Source organism: Dipteris shenzhenensis, chromosome 20 (genome assembly GCF_047967505.1).
Source record: "Dipteris shenzhenensis isolate YYH24624 ecotype China chromosome 20, Dip_SZ_1.0, whole genome shotgun sequence".
In the NCBI taxonomy this organism is placed as follows: domain Eukaryota; kingdom Viridiplantae; phylum Streptophyta; class Polypodiopsida; order Gleicheniales; family Dipteridaceae; genus Dipteris; species Dipteris shenzhenensis.
The window spans coordinates 52,480,831-52,495,819 of NC_141615.1; the positions used below are offsets into that span (position 1 = coordinate 52,480,831).

A 14,989-nucleotide genomic window follows, 5' to 3' on the forward strand; every position below is an offset into this window, starting at 1 on the left:
CTCAACACTATTTTCTAGCTTGGAAAGACCAAAGGCTAAACCTGCACAATAGGAAAGAAGCCACAAAAACTGTCTCAAAAGGTTTCTCCAGTTTGCAAAAACATAGAATGCTCCAAAGACTAGGATCTCACTTCAATCTTGTTAGAATTCTCATCAGACAAAGCAAATTTGTCAACTTTCATCATTAGTCCTGAAGTCCTCCTCAAGTCTGCTCTTTAGAGCTTGCCTGCTCAACCTTGCTAACCAACCCAATCTCCTCAGGTTTATTGCTGAAGTACCTTCAGCCATGCTGTCACTTCCCATCTTCTCCACACTTTTTATTGAAGCATCTTAAATCGAGTCATGGTGCCAACTTTCAGCCATGAATGTGCCACATGCTGCCTCAGCTTGTGCATGCTTGTTCACTGAAAGTTTGCAACCTTGTGTTGAATGCTTTAAACAGAATGCATAGAGACCAATCTGGAAAAGCAGAACAGATGGCAAAAAAGGAATGAAATCAGCATAAAATATCTGCGCAAAAACATGCCAAGACAAAAATGGAAAAAGCCCCAAAAGCAGATTCTGCTGAAGGAGACCACAAACCTCATCACTACCCTCCTTACTAGAGATCTCCATTCGCAATTTTGCCTGCCTTGCACCAAGCGGATGGAATGCCATTGCACACATCCCTATCAGATACAAAGAGAACATAGAGGAAAAGAAAATGTCACTACATATTTTGCAACTTGCTGAATACGAAGCCTTTACAAGGCAAGCAAAGATACAGACATGCCTAAATTATGCTAGAAAAAAACTGACATGACTTTCATAAGAAAATGCACATGATAAAAGCATGATTTTCATAAGCAAATGCACGTGAATAAAGCATACTCAACATCCTTTATTTTGAATTTATTTTTTTGTTTTCCAAGAAAAGACTTCTATTAAGTATGAAAGAAACTCCAAGAGCTACACTCAAGGGAGAATTACATCATGTGGGGCATGAGAAAATAAATATAATCTAGTAGGTCAATATCAAGCTCCTGTAAGAGAGCTAGAAAAAAGTCGAGATTGAGACTGAAAGTGCCACCTCAATCCTATTGGCCACTGTTAGAAAATAACCCAACAGAGGGTACACGCAGCGGAAGGCTTATAGTAATGCCTAGGAGCTCACACAGTGTGGTGTGGGGTGTGGAATCACAAACTTCTTTACTTAATGTGCGTCACATAGATGTGCAGACTCATCAATAGACAATGAACCGGCCAGATAGAGAAACCACCAAAATATATATTTCCGTCCAAAACTATGGACACAATACAAGAGAGATAGATCCAGAGTCCCACCAATGGTGTGGTCCTCTGATCTTACCACAAGGTCCTTCTCCTGTCAGCTGGCTATCTCTAGACTCGAGCCCGCGTGCTCCACCTGGAGCTTCTGTAGATTTTCCGTCCTTTGACCTCAGCTCCTTGCTGCCCTAGAAGACAGCCAAGGTCTCAGCCTCACACTGAGCTAAGTCTGCAGCAACACTGGTACTCCTTCAGCTTCTGGATGTAGGCCCCAAGGGTTGTGCTCTGCTGCTCCTTTCTGCTCTGCTGGAAGCTGCACTGCTGGATACTGAAATGAGGCAAGAGCCTCTCCTTTTATAGGCCTAGGGCCTTGCTGAAAAAAACCGACCAGCCTGCAACAGACTGGCCGACCAGTCTGTGGCTGGTCCAGCCTATAAGGGCTCACAGCCTGGGGCTTTTATGGCCCAAACTTCCAGGGCCTTTGGCCCTCCATTCAAGGCAGGGGTCCAGCCTATATAAGGCATGCCTTCTGCCCACAGACAGTCACATTTGCTGCTCCACATCTGCGCCTGCACATCCTGCGCCTCTGCCAGGCCCTTCCCAGCCACGTGTCCTGCACCGTACTGTCCTGTACATCCTGCTGTCCTGACCCACCTGTACCGTGCCATCATCAGGGTCTGTTGCAGGCCCTTTACCTGCCCACTACCCTCGCCATATGGCCTGCCATGCTGATGCCATCTGCAGGTCGCAATCCTGTGAGGTGCTGCCCATGTGGCAGCCCCCTCTCTTTCTTCTCTCTTGGGCACATCCTCCCTTGGGTCTCCCTCCCCCACGCACTCCTCGTTTGGGGGCTTACAGATGGGGAGGTGACCTTTCCAACAGCCACTCTGAGAAGAACGGAGAGCCACTCCAATCTGAAGAAAACAGTCCTCCTGGTAGAGGCTGCCCGCCGTGAAGACCCCTGCATGGTCCCCCAAATGGCCACCAAGATGTGTGCCATGTCTATCCAAATATTGTGTGTAGGGTGGACCTGGGAACTGTTGGAATATGAAGCCAAAGTGAGTCAAAAATGAGTGTACTAGGTGTCTAGGGGGTGTTTTCTACTCTAGTGAGTCCTAGACATGCCACGTGTCATATTGAGAGCTATCCCATATACACTATGGCTTTCTAGAGTCTAGTCTCACACTATATAGTGTTGTACTTGTCTTGAGTCTCAACATCAAGCTATCAATACATTGTGAGTATTTTGGTTATTGCCTTGCACTTGTACTTTCTTTCCTTTCCATTTTGCCTTTCATTATGCTTTCCATATTTCCATTCCATTCCTAGCTAGCTACTATGTCTCTTCAGTCTCTTCATGTGGTATCAGAGCTAGCTTTCCTCAAGGAATGAGGGGGTCTTGAAGCCCATCTTAGACCTATGGAGAGGCTAGCTCCTCCACTCCCTCTCCTCATGAGTTCCTCTCCACCTTAGCTCTCTTCTCCTCTCCTTCCTTGAGTACTCCCTCTTCCACCCAAGCCTCACCATCGAAGACTCCATCAACATCGGGTTTGTCTTCACCAACAAGTAGGCCCTTAACCTCGAGCCTCAGCAAGGAAGGTTCGTGTGGAGCTGCAGCACCCGCCATCAGAGCGCATAGGTACCCGCACTGAAGCCGCTGCGTCTTGAGGACTCCCACAGCTCGTCATCTGCCCGCACCACAGCCCGTCCCATCTCCGCCATGTGACAAGGCCGCATGCCCCTGGCCCAAAGCTGCCCGCCATTCTTCAGCTCCTCCAGGCCGACCACACCAGCCCGCCATAACAGCGTTTCTATCCGCACTGAACCACCCAGGCTCCCACAGGCCAGCTGCCACTCCTATTCCCGTCTGCCTCAGCGACATGCCCGCTCATCCACCTTCCATAATGGTGTGAAGACCTCCTTTCTCGCAAGAAGAAGCAAGACAAAAGCGACACGCCAATTTGCAGCCAAAAGAAGCTTGATGTGAGCTTGATGCAAGCTTGATGTGAGCCACAGTTACTTCACGTGACTTACCCGATATTACTTATCTGATTGGTGCCTGAGGTTCTTCGCATTGATCAACTTTCCGATTGCTCGTGGTACCCGAGGCCTCTACATCGATTTTTGGGTGACTCTCAATCTTCTAATTTGACAGTCATGCCGTGACCGCTCCATGTAGCTACCCTATAAACTTCACCGACACATATTTTGGGGCATCCATGCCTAGTGCTTCATCGCCATCGTCATCAACTCGCAAGGATGTGCACACATGTACAGTGGCTACTTGGAGGACATCTCTTATCTTAAGAGATCTATTATTTATACAACTTGATGTATTTTGGGGTCCTCTGCCCCAGGTAGTCCCCCTAAAATGATATGTATTGAGGATGTATTGGTTTTCATTGAGTCAATAAAGGTCCTCTGCCTTGGATAGTCCTCCTAAAAAGATGTATTAGTTTTCCTATTTATTTGTGTGTGGCTTCCTACCACTTCATGTTATGAAGCCATGGGGGGATGTATTGGAAGGAGTCCTTCCATTGATGAGTTCTCCATTGTTGAGCCTCTGAGCCATGCTTGGTAGAGCCTCTGAGCCTATTGTGCCATGCTCTCCAACCTCTGAGCCTATGCTCTTAGTCTTTTGCATCCATGCATGTTGGGCCTCTGAGCCATGCTAGATGAGCCTCTGAGTCTGTTGTACCATGCTCACTAGCCTCTGAGCCATGCACACTTGCCTCTGAGATTGCATAGGCTAATAGTTGGATGTTGTCATGGGTGTGGCTTCTCTCCTCTATTCTCTCACCTTGCCTTCATGGGGGGGTGTTGGAATATGAAGCCAAAGTGAGTCAAAAATGATTGTACTAGGTGTCTAGGGGGTGTTTTCTAGTCTAGTGGATCCTAGACATGCCACGTGTCATATTGGGAGTTATCCCATATACACTATGGCTTTCTAGAGTCTAGTCTCACACTATATAGTGTTGTACTTGTCTTGAGTCTACTATAGTTGTCAACATCAAGCTATCAATACATTGTGAGTATTTTGGTTATTGCCTTGCATTTGTACTTTCTTTCCTTTCCATTTTGCCTTTCATTATGCTTTCCATATTTCCATTCCGTTCCTAGCTAGCTACTATGTCTCTTCAGTCTCTTCACGAACCATTCAAAGCCTCTGTGCATCTGGAAGTATCCACAGAGGCATGTGAAGGTCTGTAAGGAGAGCCAAGAAGATCATCTAGAGAGCATGACCCAACCAAATGTCGGTGAACCAAAAGAGTCACATTTCTTGTAAAACACCCAAGGCCCTGAAAGAGAAAGACAAGCTACGGAGCCCCAGTCATGAAAAACGGAGAAGGCCTAAAGGTGCTTAATAATCTACTAATCTCTGATCCTCACTTGTTTGTAGTCCCATAAGCAATGCTGAATAGACTCATTCTCAATCTATTTGGCTAGGAGACTTCACGAGATCAGGGATCACACTTCAGGTTATAGGACTAGAATCAGTTGGGGGTGCCTTGGTCTTTAATGTTCATTCTGGGGACAGGTTGTCCAAGTCTACAGATGATATACTTATGCATATTGCATTTCATGCAAAGTATTGTATTTTGGCTTCAAGATGGTATCTAGACCCTAACCGAGGTCACATTTCCTTGGGCTCATGGAGGCCTTGGTTCTATGGAGGTGTCCACTAAGGCATTTGAAGTGGAACTGGGGAGTGGGAGTGGATTGATACAGGGCACCGAGAGAAGAGCTTTCCTGTCTTTCGATACAAGGTTAGTAATGCCAGGAAAGTGCAGCTCAGCCTTAGAGGCTGGAAGCCCACCAAAGCTCCTTGTTGGGAGAAATTCAGATTTTTGCTAATTTGCAAAGATCTTGGAAGAGACTTTGGAAATCCCTTAGGAATAGAAAAGTCACTCTTTTCTTTTCGCTTTCTATTCATGGAAGGATTGTATTGAACCAATGGAGGTCCATGTTTGGGTCAGATTCTACATGCCTTCCTATCACTTGGAAGAACCCAATCCAATGGCTGCATGAACCTACTGGATTCTCCCTGCCCTTCCTCTGAGGTGACTTACTAATTGGAGTCTCCAATCATCTAGAAGGTTTTTAAAATCCTTCCAAGAATCCACAAAGGAAGCACGACCTCTCCCATCTTGACCACTGCATATAATGAGAGGTATCAAGTGGTCTACCATGATCATCAAGTATACTATCATTCCAAGTGATAAGCTACCTATCAATCTCTTCCCGAGAGGAAGGGGAAACTCTCTAAAGACTACTCATGAAGCTGGCCCAAGTTTTAAGGATAGCAGCCATAAGACGGGAGGAGGGAGCTGTGAGATGGTCTGAGGTAAAGATCCACCTGGTACTGTCCATTCAATCTCCACCTATCAAAGGAGAACAAGACTATATACATCAAACGAAAAGAAAAAATTCTTCCAAGATTCCTATCCTGAAAAGAGTACTTCTGTTTCAAAATTCATGTCCTTTTGTTTCAAAATTACGATGATACAAGATGGTCAACAACCACTCCAGTGTTCTCTTGGACTAAAAACTTCTAATCAAGAAACAAACTATGGCGTATGCACAAGGGATGCTAGATCATGACTAAGTTGGGAAACAATCATCCAAGGTGGGTAGCTGAGCTGTACTCCACTGGAGCAATGCAGCCCCGACACGACAAGGGTATCAACAATTAATTCTCACAAGAGCATTCAATTGTAAACCAAACACTGCAGTTATTCTCCCAATTTGTTCAAAAGCACAGACGTGTTGTCAACTTTGTACAGCCACTTTACCTTTACATGCATTTCAGCCACCTTACCTTTACATGCATTTCAGTATTGATGACAAAGTAATGAACATCCCTTAGATTCCTTGCAACCAATGAGGGGAGGTGTAGATAAGGAGATACTAGACCATGACTAAGTTGGAAAATGCTCGTCCAACGACGTGGGTAGCTGAGCTCTTGTCAGAGAATAGAGGTCAATCACTCAAACCTCACACGCAATAAAATAATTTGTAGAACTCTCTAAACACTCTAGGTGCACTCTTAAACTGAAAGGCTCACTCAAGAGAGTGGGCAGCAGAAACAAGAAAAGAAGAGAGGGAGAACTCAGACTTAATTCATCCACGCCGACGTGGGAAAACTTGCCCACAACAGAGCACAAAGCATGTCATGACAAGAGAAATGATTATTAATTAAGAAAGAGTCATTGAACATTATTATATTAGGCACCAAATTTATGGTGCGGTATATGTTTGTATTTATGATCAATCAAGCGGTGTAGATGGTAAATATGTGCACACGAACCCCCTCTTTTAAAGGGATCTGTTGGAGCAGCGGCGGGTACACCCTCCGAAGGTGAAGGACAACTTGCTAGGAATCCCGACTGCTCCTAAGAGTGGGAGGCTGCCTGTGCTCTCTCTTACGATTGGCCTGCTGTCTTCGGCTCTTCACGGCCCAATTAATCGGTTCTCTTTTCTTTTTCCCCACCTTGGTCCACTTTCCCTCGAAGGGCTCCACCCACAGGGTCTGGGACTCCTACTACTGATGTCTAAGGGGCTAGCTGCCTAAGGCTCCCTCTGCTACCTCTGACCAACCTGAGAGGGGGGGGAGGGGCCCGACTCTGACCTTTGGTACAAACCCTCACTAGGTGGCCCATCTGCCTACAACGAAGACACTGACCGGCAACCCAAAAACCTCTAATCTCCAACCCTCAAGGCTCTCTAGGAGAATCATCTCCGGAAGGGACTCTAGGTTCTCTACGACCATCCTGAACCGAGGGACATCATCATATGCCACTATTGAGGCCTCAGACTCCGAGGGAGACTCCAACACTGGAAAAATGGCTCTATACTCCCATGGGAGCCCCGGGAATTGGAGTGTCACCGAGAAGCGAGGGACATGGTGAGTCGAGTCCATGTCCTCCACTGTGAATCCGTGGTACCATGGAAAAGGGTAAACGAAGTGGAGGCCAAGGAGAATAGGGCTCTGGTCCACAAGTGTCAGGGCGGTGGCGGGGGAGCTCAGTTGGAGGGGAAAACTCCTCTCTCGTAGATAGTGACCTCCTGGATGTGGTCCCCATCTAGTGCTAAACTTGCTTGAAGCCAATCCCTCACCTATCTCCTCGTAGGCCAACTATTCTGCCCACTACTGTCTTGTCCTAAAGTGCCTGAGATGCCTACTTCACCTGTTGCTTATCAGCTAGAGAAAGGAGAACCTTAACGGCTTGGGGAATCAAGGGTGCTGCCATGAGAGCCCCTCTGGCCAGACCAAAGGTCACCACCATCCTCCAAAATAAAGCAATAAAACTGTCTACTGCCTACAAGGGAGGGATGAAAAAAGGGGGAAAACAAAAGGCCAGCCAGAGGTTTAAGCCAGAAAACTAACTGGGATGGTGAACAAGAACAAGTGCTTTCGGAACAAGGGCACCAAAAAGAATCTGCAAGCCCTTCTTCAAAGGTCTAGGAAGAGCTGTCCAACCACCAGAAGGGGCCAAAAACTGCTGGCTGCACACAAAGCAGCTACCACTGGCTCGCAAGGCGCCCAGAAAACTGGGTCGCCTTCGATCTTGAAGGGATACCATTCAAACCTAACACGCAGTGGGATGATCTGTAGAACTCTTTCCAAAGACTCTAAATGCACTCACAAATTGAAAGCCTCACTCAAGAGAGTAGACAGCAGAGAGAAGAGAAGAAGAGAAGAGGACTCAGCTAATGTGAGAACACTTGCTCAGAACAGAACAGCAAAGAGGCTGGGCACAAAACAGTAATCAAGGATGATTGCACTGCTGAGTTCACAAAAGCAGAACACTCCACACAATTAACACTCCACACAATTACAAGTGCTGCCAGTAGACATGGCTTCAGTATTGCTGCACAATGGTGGAGAAATGTGGGGGGATATTTATAGGCTGATCCCTGCCCTGGAATAGCCAACTATGTCTTTAGGTTTCACAGACTGAGACTGCCCAACTTGCACTCTGTTAGCCTGCAAACTGCTACAGACCCCGCCTATTGCCAGGGCTATAAATAGACCCTGACAGTGGCCTATTCGTGCTGTCTTTCTGCCGTGATGCCACCCAGACAGTTCCAGAGCAGCAGTTCCTCCAGCTCTGCCAGGTGTGCACATTGGTCCAGCCAGTTGCGCAAACCCATGGTCCAGGTAACCCATAGCCCCCCTTAATCCGCTGACCCCTTGTCCTCCTCATTTGAGGGCTCACAGGTGAGTCAGTAACCTCTAACAGCTCTACTCTCCAATGGAGAAAAATGGACCCAGGCAACAACAGTATCAACTATACAAGAGCGTTTAATTGTGAACCACACAGCCATGTTGTCAACTTTGTGCAACCACTTTACTACATGAATTTCAGTACTAACCAATGTAATGAATACCCCTCACATTCCTCAACATCACAGGTTTAGAAGCTACTGTTACTGATGAACATTCATTGTCGGCATACAATAGCATCTGTGAACTCCAACAAGTGAATCTATTTAACTGTGATACAAAACCTTGATTTTACCCTCTCCGTTTGTATTCATCATTAAAATTATATAATCAAGCCCCTCTTCAAAATGTATTTCATTATAAAACAAAAGACCCAACACATAAATCCCAAACCATATTATAGAAATCGAAAAGTTGAAGATGAAAAGACCCAGCACATAAGTCCCAAACCATATTAAAGCAATCGAAAAGTTGAAGATGAAACATCAATATCCAGAAAGCGAACAGCTGAAAGGGGCCATCTAAAGGGCAAGTAGATGTGGACAGCTTTTCTACTTATTGGCACGCGAATATTTCTACTCACAATATGCTCAACTCATAAAGAAAGTCTTGCTATGTTTAACCTTGTTAAGGAGATTTACCATGACTGCACTGGATACATGCCCCATGCTTTTCATAATACTGCACGGTAGCTTCCACCTTTCTTCTCTCACCCCTTCCACGTTCATGATTGGTTGCATCATCTCTATATCACCTATAGATGTTTCTGGAATCCATTGACAGCAAAATAAGTGTCCAAACCTCTTTTCATCAGAAAAATGATTCGCAGCGATCAACTTCAAAGCCCCACCCTTTACAGGACACAGGACACAATCAGGTTGCTGGCTTCGCAGAGAGTCCGCAACTGTATAATTCACACACCAAGAGCACAGCCAATTGCCATCAGGAATACTTCTGATGCCATAACATTTTTGATGTACTGCAACATTACACGAGTCACAGAACAAAATCTTATTCTGATCATTGCTGTCGCTTCCATAACAAACGTGGCATAATTCATCATCATTTTCAGTTGGGGAAATTACTGTTGTGATTTGTTCAGTGTCTGAAACTGCAAGCTTCCTTTTCTTGCTGGTGAGGTTTGCTGCAAGAAATGTTGGCTTCACTCGTGTGACTAACTGATGTTCACGCATTCCATTAGCCTTTGCTTCCTTTGCATCATCCTCTGAGTCACTGTCCTTGGGAGCTAATGAGGACACCGGCGGCTGTTCATGCAGCTTTAAAGCCTTGGCTGCTTCTTTTGCATCCTCATCCTGCCACCTGTCTTGGAAGAAGGGACCCACTAGTGGCATAAGGTTCAAGGGATCCAAACCATTCGTGCTATTCAATTCAGGACATTTTGTTTTAGGGGAAAGAAGTTGAATGTCATCTGATGTAGGTTCTCGAAAGTACTCTTCCATTTGCAGCCAAAACTGACCCCCGGAGTCCTTGTTCCAGCTAACTCCATAGTGATCTTTGGACAAACCCCCGAGAACATCAGTTTTCTTTGCCCGATGCTTACGCCTTCTTTCATTGGAACTTGGAACAGATGGAGAAGGGAAGCCAGTAGAGACTGACAGGGATGCACCAGCATACTGCTCTGCTCCATGTGTAGGTCTTAAAGCGAGTACCTTAAGAGCCTGTGAAAACACATCCACCCCTCTTCGCTTCCATAGAGCTCCAACCTGCCTATCTGTTATATAATATTGATGATGAACCTCTGAAAGCTGATTGTCACCCCCAAAGCCAATGCTTGAACTTGCCATACTACTATTCTCTGTGATTCTACCATCTGTACCCTTACCCATCATCTTCTACCAGGGTTTCAGCTCTGAAATTTACCAGCCTTTAAACCCAGATAAATTTTATGGTAGAGACTGCAGCTGGGCCAGATTGACAAAGCGGATGACAGCATGCTGCTGTCTTTGTCTTATGCCTGCCGCTAAAACTAGAGTATAATTTATGGCAAATGATATCACAAAAGCCCAATATAATTATAACAGGGTATGACATGATATGAGAATTAATTATAACAGAAAGCCCAATAGAAGTCAAATACACATGAGTTCAGGAAGCTCCTTCAATGTTCATTGCTTAAACTTAAGTTGAAGTATATAAGATAAAAATTCGTTTAATAACACCCTTCAAGTCCATGGACAAACACACATTGAATAGTTCTTGAGCCCCTTACCAAAATTTGATTACTTATTGTAGTATTGTCATAAGCATCAATTGGGACTTAGGCCAAGTTTAATCACAGGGAGTGCCTAGTAAGTGTGGCATATGCAAAGATAACCCTAGAGCGCAAAGCCTTCATTACACATGCTATGGCTACTCTGCCAAGCCACAGTTCTGTGGGAAAACTGGATTCAGTTCAGGCGCATTGTGGTGATATTTATTGTCATCTTGCTTTACCCACTGGTAAGGTCCAGAGACCTCTAGTGTACCTTAAGCAATTGGGCATTGACAGGCTTGTGTTCATTTTGAGCTGGGAGAAGGGGCGAGGGTGGGGAGATCGGGCTATGCCTTGTGGGGGTAAGGAAAGAGGGGAGAGAGGGATGCCACCTAATTTATCCATACAATGTCATGTCGATCAGGTTGTGTTGGAACACGAGTAAACCAGGGTTAAGTTTGTTCACGTAGCGTTTCAACAGTTACTCGGCGAAACCCTATAGACCTCTGCGAGTCTTTTTCGCAGACCCGCTTGATTTGGCGCTGAAATGTACAGACTTCAGGATGGTCTCCAAAATTGTCGCTTGACTTGGATTTCGACGCGACACGGCAAGATTCACGCTGTGCCGTGCACACACCCTAGTGCAAAAACCCAAACAAAGCCTCTTCCCATAGTTGATCCTTCCCCACATAGACGAAACCAAGAAGGTGAAAACAGATCTGATTAGGGTTTGCGGAGCTGCAGGCGAGTTGCCGCCATAGCCAGGACCCAAGGTATGATCCCACGTGGACGCCGCTGATTGAATAAGAGACAAACAACGTGCTGCCACGTCAACGACTTTATTTTCTGACCTTGCACCCACCAAACCTTGACATGAAAACTAAACAAACAAACCCAAAAAACATGTGCTGAGAGCGTTGCCTTTCTGGAGTTTGATTGGGGGGGCAAGAGCGAGCATGTGCAAGAGGGAGAGAGAGAGAGAGAGAGAGAGAGAGAGAGTTAGAGTTCAAACAGAAAGAATTAATGGAGGGGATGAGTGTTTCTGAAGGATGGGATGAGTATCCAAATTTGATTGGGAGGACACTTTTTATGAGAAGTGTTAGTCGAGCGGCTGCCTTGCCAAAAACTAAATAATCTCCCCACAACGAGTCTCAATGGTGCCTGAATGCCCCGTTTTTTCATTTTGTGAATGTCCACGTGTAATTTTAAAATTAGTGTGTTTCAAATTGCCTTTTATGGAGATCATCCTACAAAAGTTGCAAAGATCTTAGAGAATATATCTTATGACTTTTATTCTTATTCTATACAAATATTTGCTTCAATTTTGAATGTAATTGACAAGCCCCTAGAATGGTTCATCTTTTCTACCAAGACCACCTTTTAGTAAACAACTAATGAAAAGTGCATTGTACCCAAACATTGTGGCTACTTTTTCCAATCAAATGAGCCCCTAACACAAAAAGTTCATTTTATTGATGATGTCTCCTATCAGTTATTTAAACTTTGTAAAACCATACTTTTGCATCCAAGAATCAAAATTGATAGCAACTTCACACAATATGCGGGAGAATTTTTCCAAAATAATCATGTGCAAGCAAAATTAAAGCTTAAAATTATGCAAAAGAGACTTCATACTTTTTGAAAATATTACCAAAGTGGTTTTCTAATGTTAATGGCAAAGAGAATAGAACATCATCGAGACTAGCTGCAATATAATTCCGTATGGATAAACTTTTGTTGAACATGATGAGGTTTCTATTATTACCTGATTCCTTTAAGGTGGTTGTCACACGAGATACAAATTAAGGGGAGAGAACTTGGACTATGTAATCTTAGTGGCTCAACGCGAGTGGTTTTCAAATATTGCTTTATTTGGTTTTGAAATACATTGACTTCATAGCGAGATGTAGAAAGATGTGGCCAACCCATTTTGAACTAGGGTTAGCAAAGTTGCAAGTGAGTTGTCCCATAGCTAAGGCACCTACACCTTAGGGCTTGCAATGTTGCAGGCAACTTGTCCCATAGCCAAGGTACCTGCACTATAGTTGCAAGGTTATGAGCAAAATGGTAGGTATTGAAAATTCACCCATACGGATGCTATTGAATGTATAATGTGCCAATAGAGTGCCACCATGTTGAGGACCTACCAAACAACAAACCTCAAAAAATATTAGTCCAAGATTTCCTTCCACGTGATGTGTGTGGTATTTGCCCCTTCCCATCTATATTTCAATCCTTGAATGCTGCTAAACCCTCTTGGTGGGGCCAAGATAACTTTCCATCTGTTGCTAATGCCCTTCACTATCACTTTTCCATTGAATGTTATTTACACTCCTTGGAGTGCCAAGGTTAACTTCCATCCTTGAATATTGCCAGTTCCCTTCTCTACCACCTTTTCCCAGTGACTTGAGTGATGTCAATCTCTTACCTTTTTTCTTTAATAATGCATACACAAGATATTTTCGACATAATAGCCATGATCTTTTCGAGCCCTCAATCTCGAAAACTTACTCAATCTTTAAATTTAATGTAGAAAGATGTGGTCAACCCATTTTGAATTAGGGTTAGCAAAGCTGCAAGTGAGTTGTCTTGCAATGTTGCAAGCAACTTGTCCCATAGCCAAGGTACCTGCACAAGGTTATGTGCAAAATGGTAGATGTTGAAAATCCACCCATACAGATGCTATTGAATGGATAACCTACCAACAGAGTGCCACCATGTTGAGGACCTACCAAACAACAAACCTCAAAAAATTTTAGTCCAAGCTTTCCTTCCACATGTGATGTGTGTGGTATTTGCACCTTCCCATCTATATTTCAATCCTTGAATCTGCTAAACCCTCTTGGTGGGGCCAAGATCCTTGAATGTTGCTAGTGCCCTTGAAGATCAACTTCCGTCCTTTGAATATTGCTAGTTCCCTTCTCTATCACATTTTTCCCAATGACTTGAGTGATGTCGATCTCTTATATTTTTTCTTTAATAATGCACACACAAGATATGCCACATGATAGCCATGATCTTTTCAAACCCTCCCAATGCAAACATTTTGATGAAATGACCCACTTATTACTCTTCCTCAATACATGTTGAGGATTCATATTCATGGTAACAATATACATGTCATTCTGCACGAGAGACATCATCCTTTGTTGCAAATCTACTTATTTACAAGTGCCATTTTAAGAACTTGCCTTTTTTGGTAAATCATATTTGTTAAGTTATACCCTTATTCCATATGAACATCTGCATCAATAAGACTGGAATGTAATGGATCATTGTTCATCTTATCTAACTAGATCAACTCTAAATAAACAACTAATCAAATTTGGGCTCTAAGCCAACCAGCAATGTACCTAAATAAATCTTTTTCCAATTGACTTTGAATATCATAAGATTTGCAACAAATTCTTCATACTTATAGAAACTTCACCCTAGCTTTATACAAGTTGATGGAAAATTTCCCAAGAACGATCATGTGCAATTAAATTTGAAGTATCACATATGTATTGGAATAAGTGATGCATAGGCACAAGCCTATCACAAACCACATATAAATAAATTTACATCCTTGACATAATTATTTAAAGGCTTGTTTAAAATTTCACTTATAATTGATAGATTAAGCCATAAATATGTACTTGGTTTAGTTAAAGATAATAATAGTTTTTTCTAATGGTTACCTCTTACGTCTATAGAATCTAATAGTGTATTTATTTTATTTCTTTTGGCTCAAGGTCAAAACATTTGGACACTTTAACAATGGAGCTTCAAGGACAACATATAATGATAAAAAACCAATATGAAACTTGTTTGTATTGGAATAAGTGATGCATAGGTATAAACCTATAACAAACCACATATACACATCCTTGGAATCATTCTTTAAAGTCTTTTTAAAATTTTCATATGATTCTCTTGCATGTGGGCTCATCCTCCTTGTGACTTGATTGTTTTTTCCCAGTTTATACTTGAAAGATTGAGCCATAAACCACATACTAATTAGATAAAGCTAATAGTCATTCTTTTAATGGCCCAACTCTTAACCCTTAAAGAGTCTAATAGGGCATGTATTTTATTTTTCTTTTAGCTTAGGGTCAAAACATTTGGGTGTTTCAACAATGGATCTTCAAATAGAAGGTACAACACTAAAAAACCAATATGAAACTTGTTTTAGCATTCTATATCCAATCTTCCATTAGCTTTAAATTTTTATAATTCTTAGAAGCTTTGGCCATTGGCATAAATGAGTTCATATAACTTTGGCCTTTATTGTTGGAAAGTGC

General features: G+C 43.4%; 1 pseudogene across 1 annotated transcript; it reads right to left on the reverse strand.

Annotated features, from left to right (window-relative positions):
• Positions 1-10,673, reverse strand: LOC147889830 (uncharacterized; annotated as a pseudogene). The gene is made up of 4 exons (XR_015542927.1): positions 9,136-10,673; positions 583-668; positions 132-459; positions 1-41 (listed from the first exon to the last, which is right to left on the reverse strand). The product of XR_015542927.1 is annotated as an uncharacterized LOC147889830 (transcript).
• Positions 10,674-14,989: the final 4,316 nt, after the last annotated feature.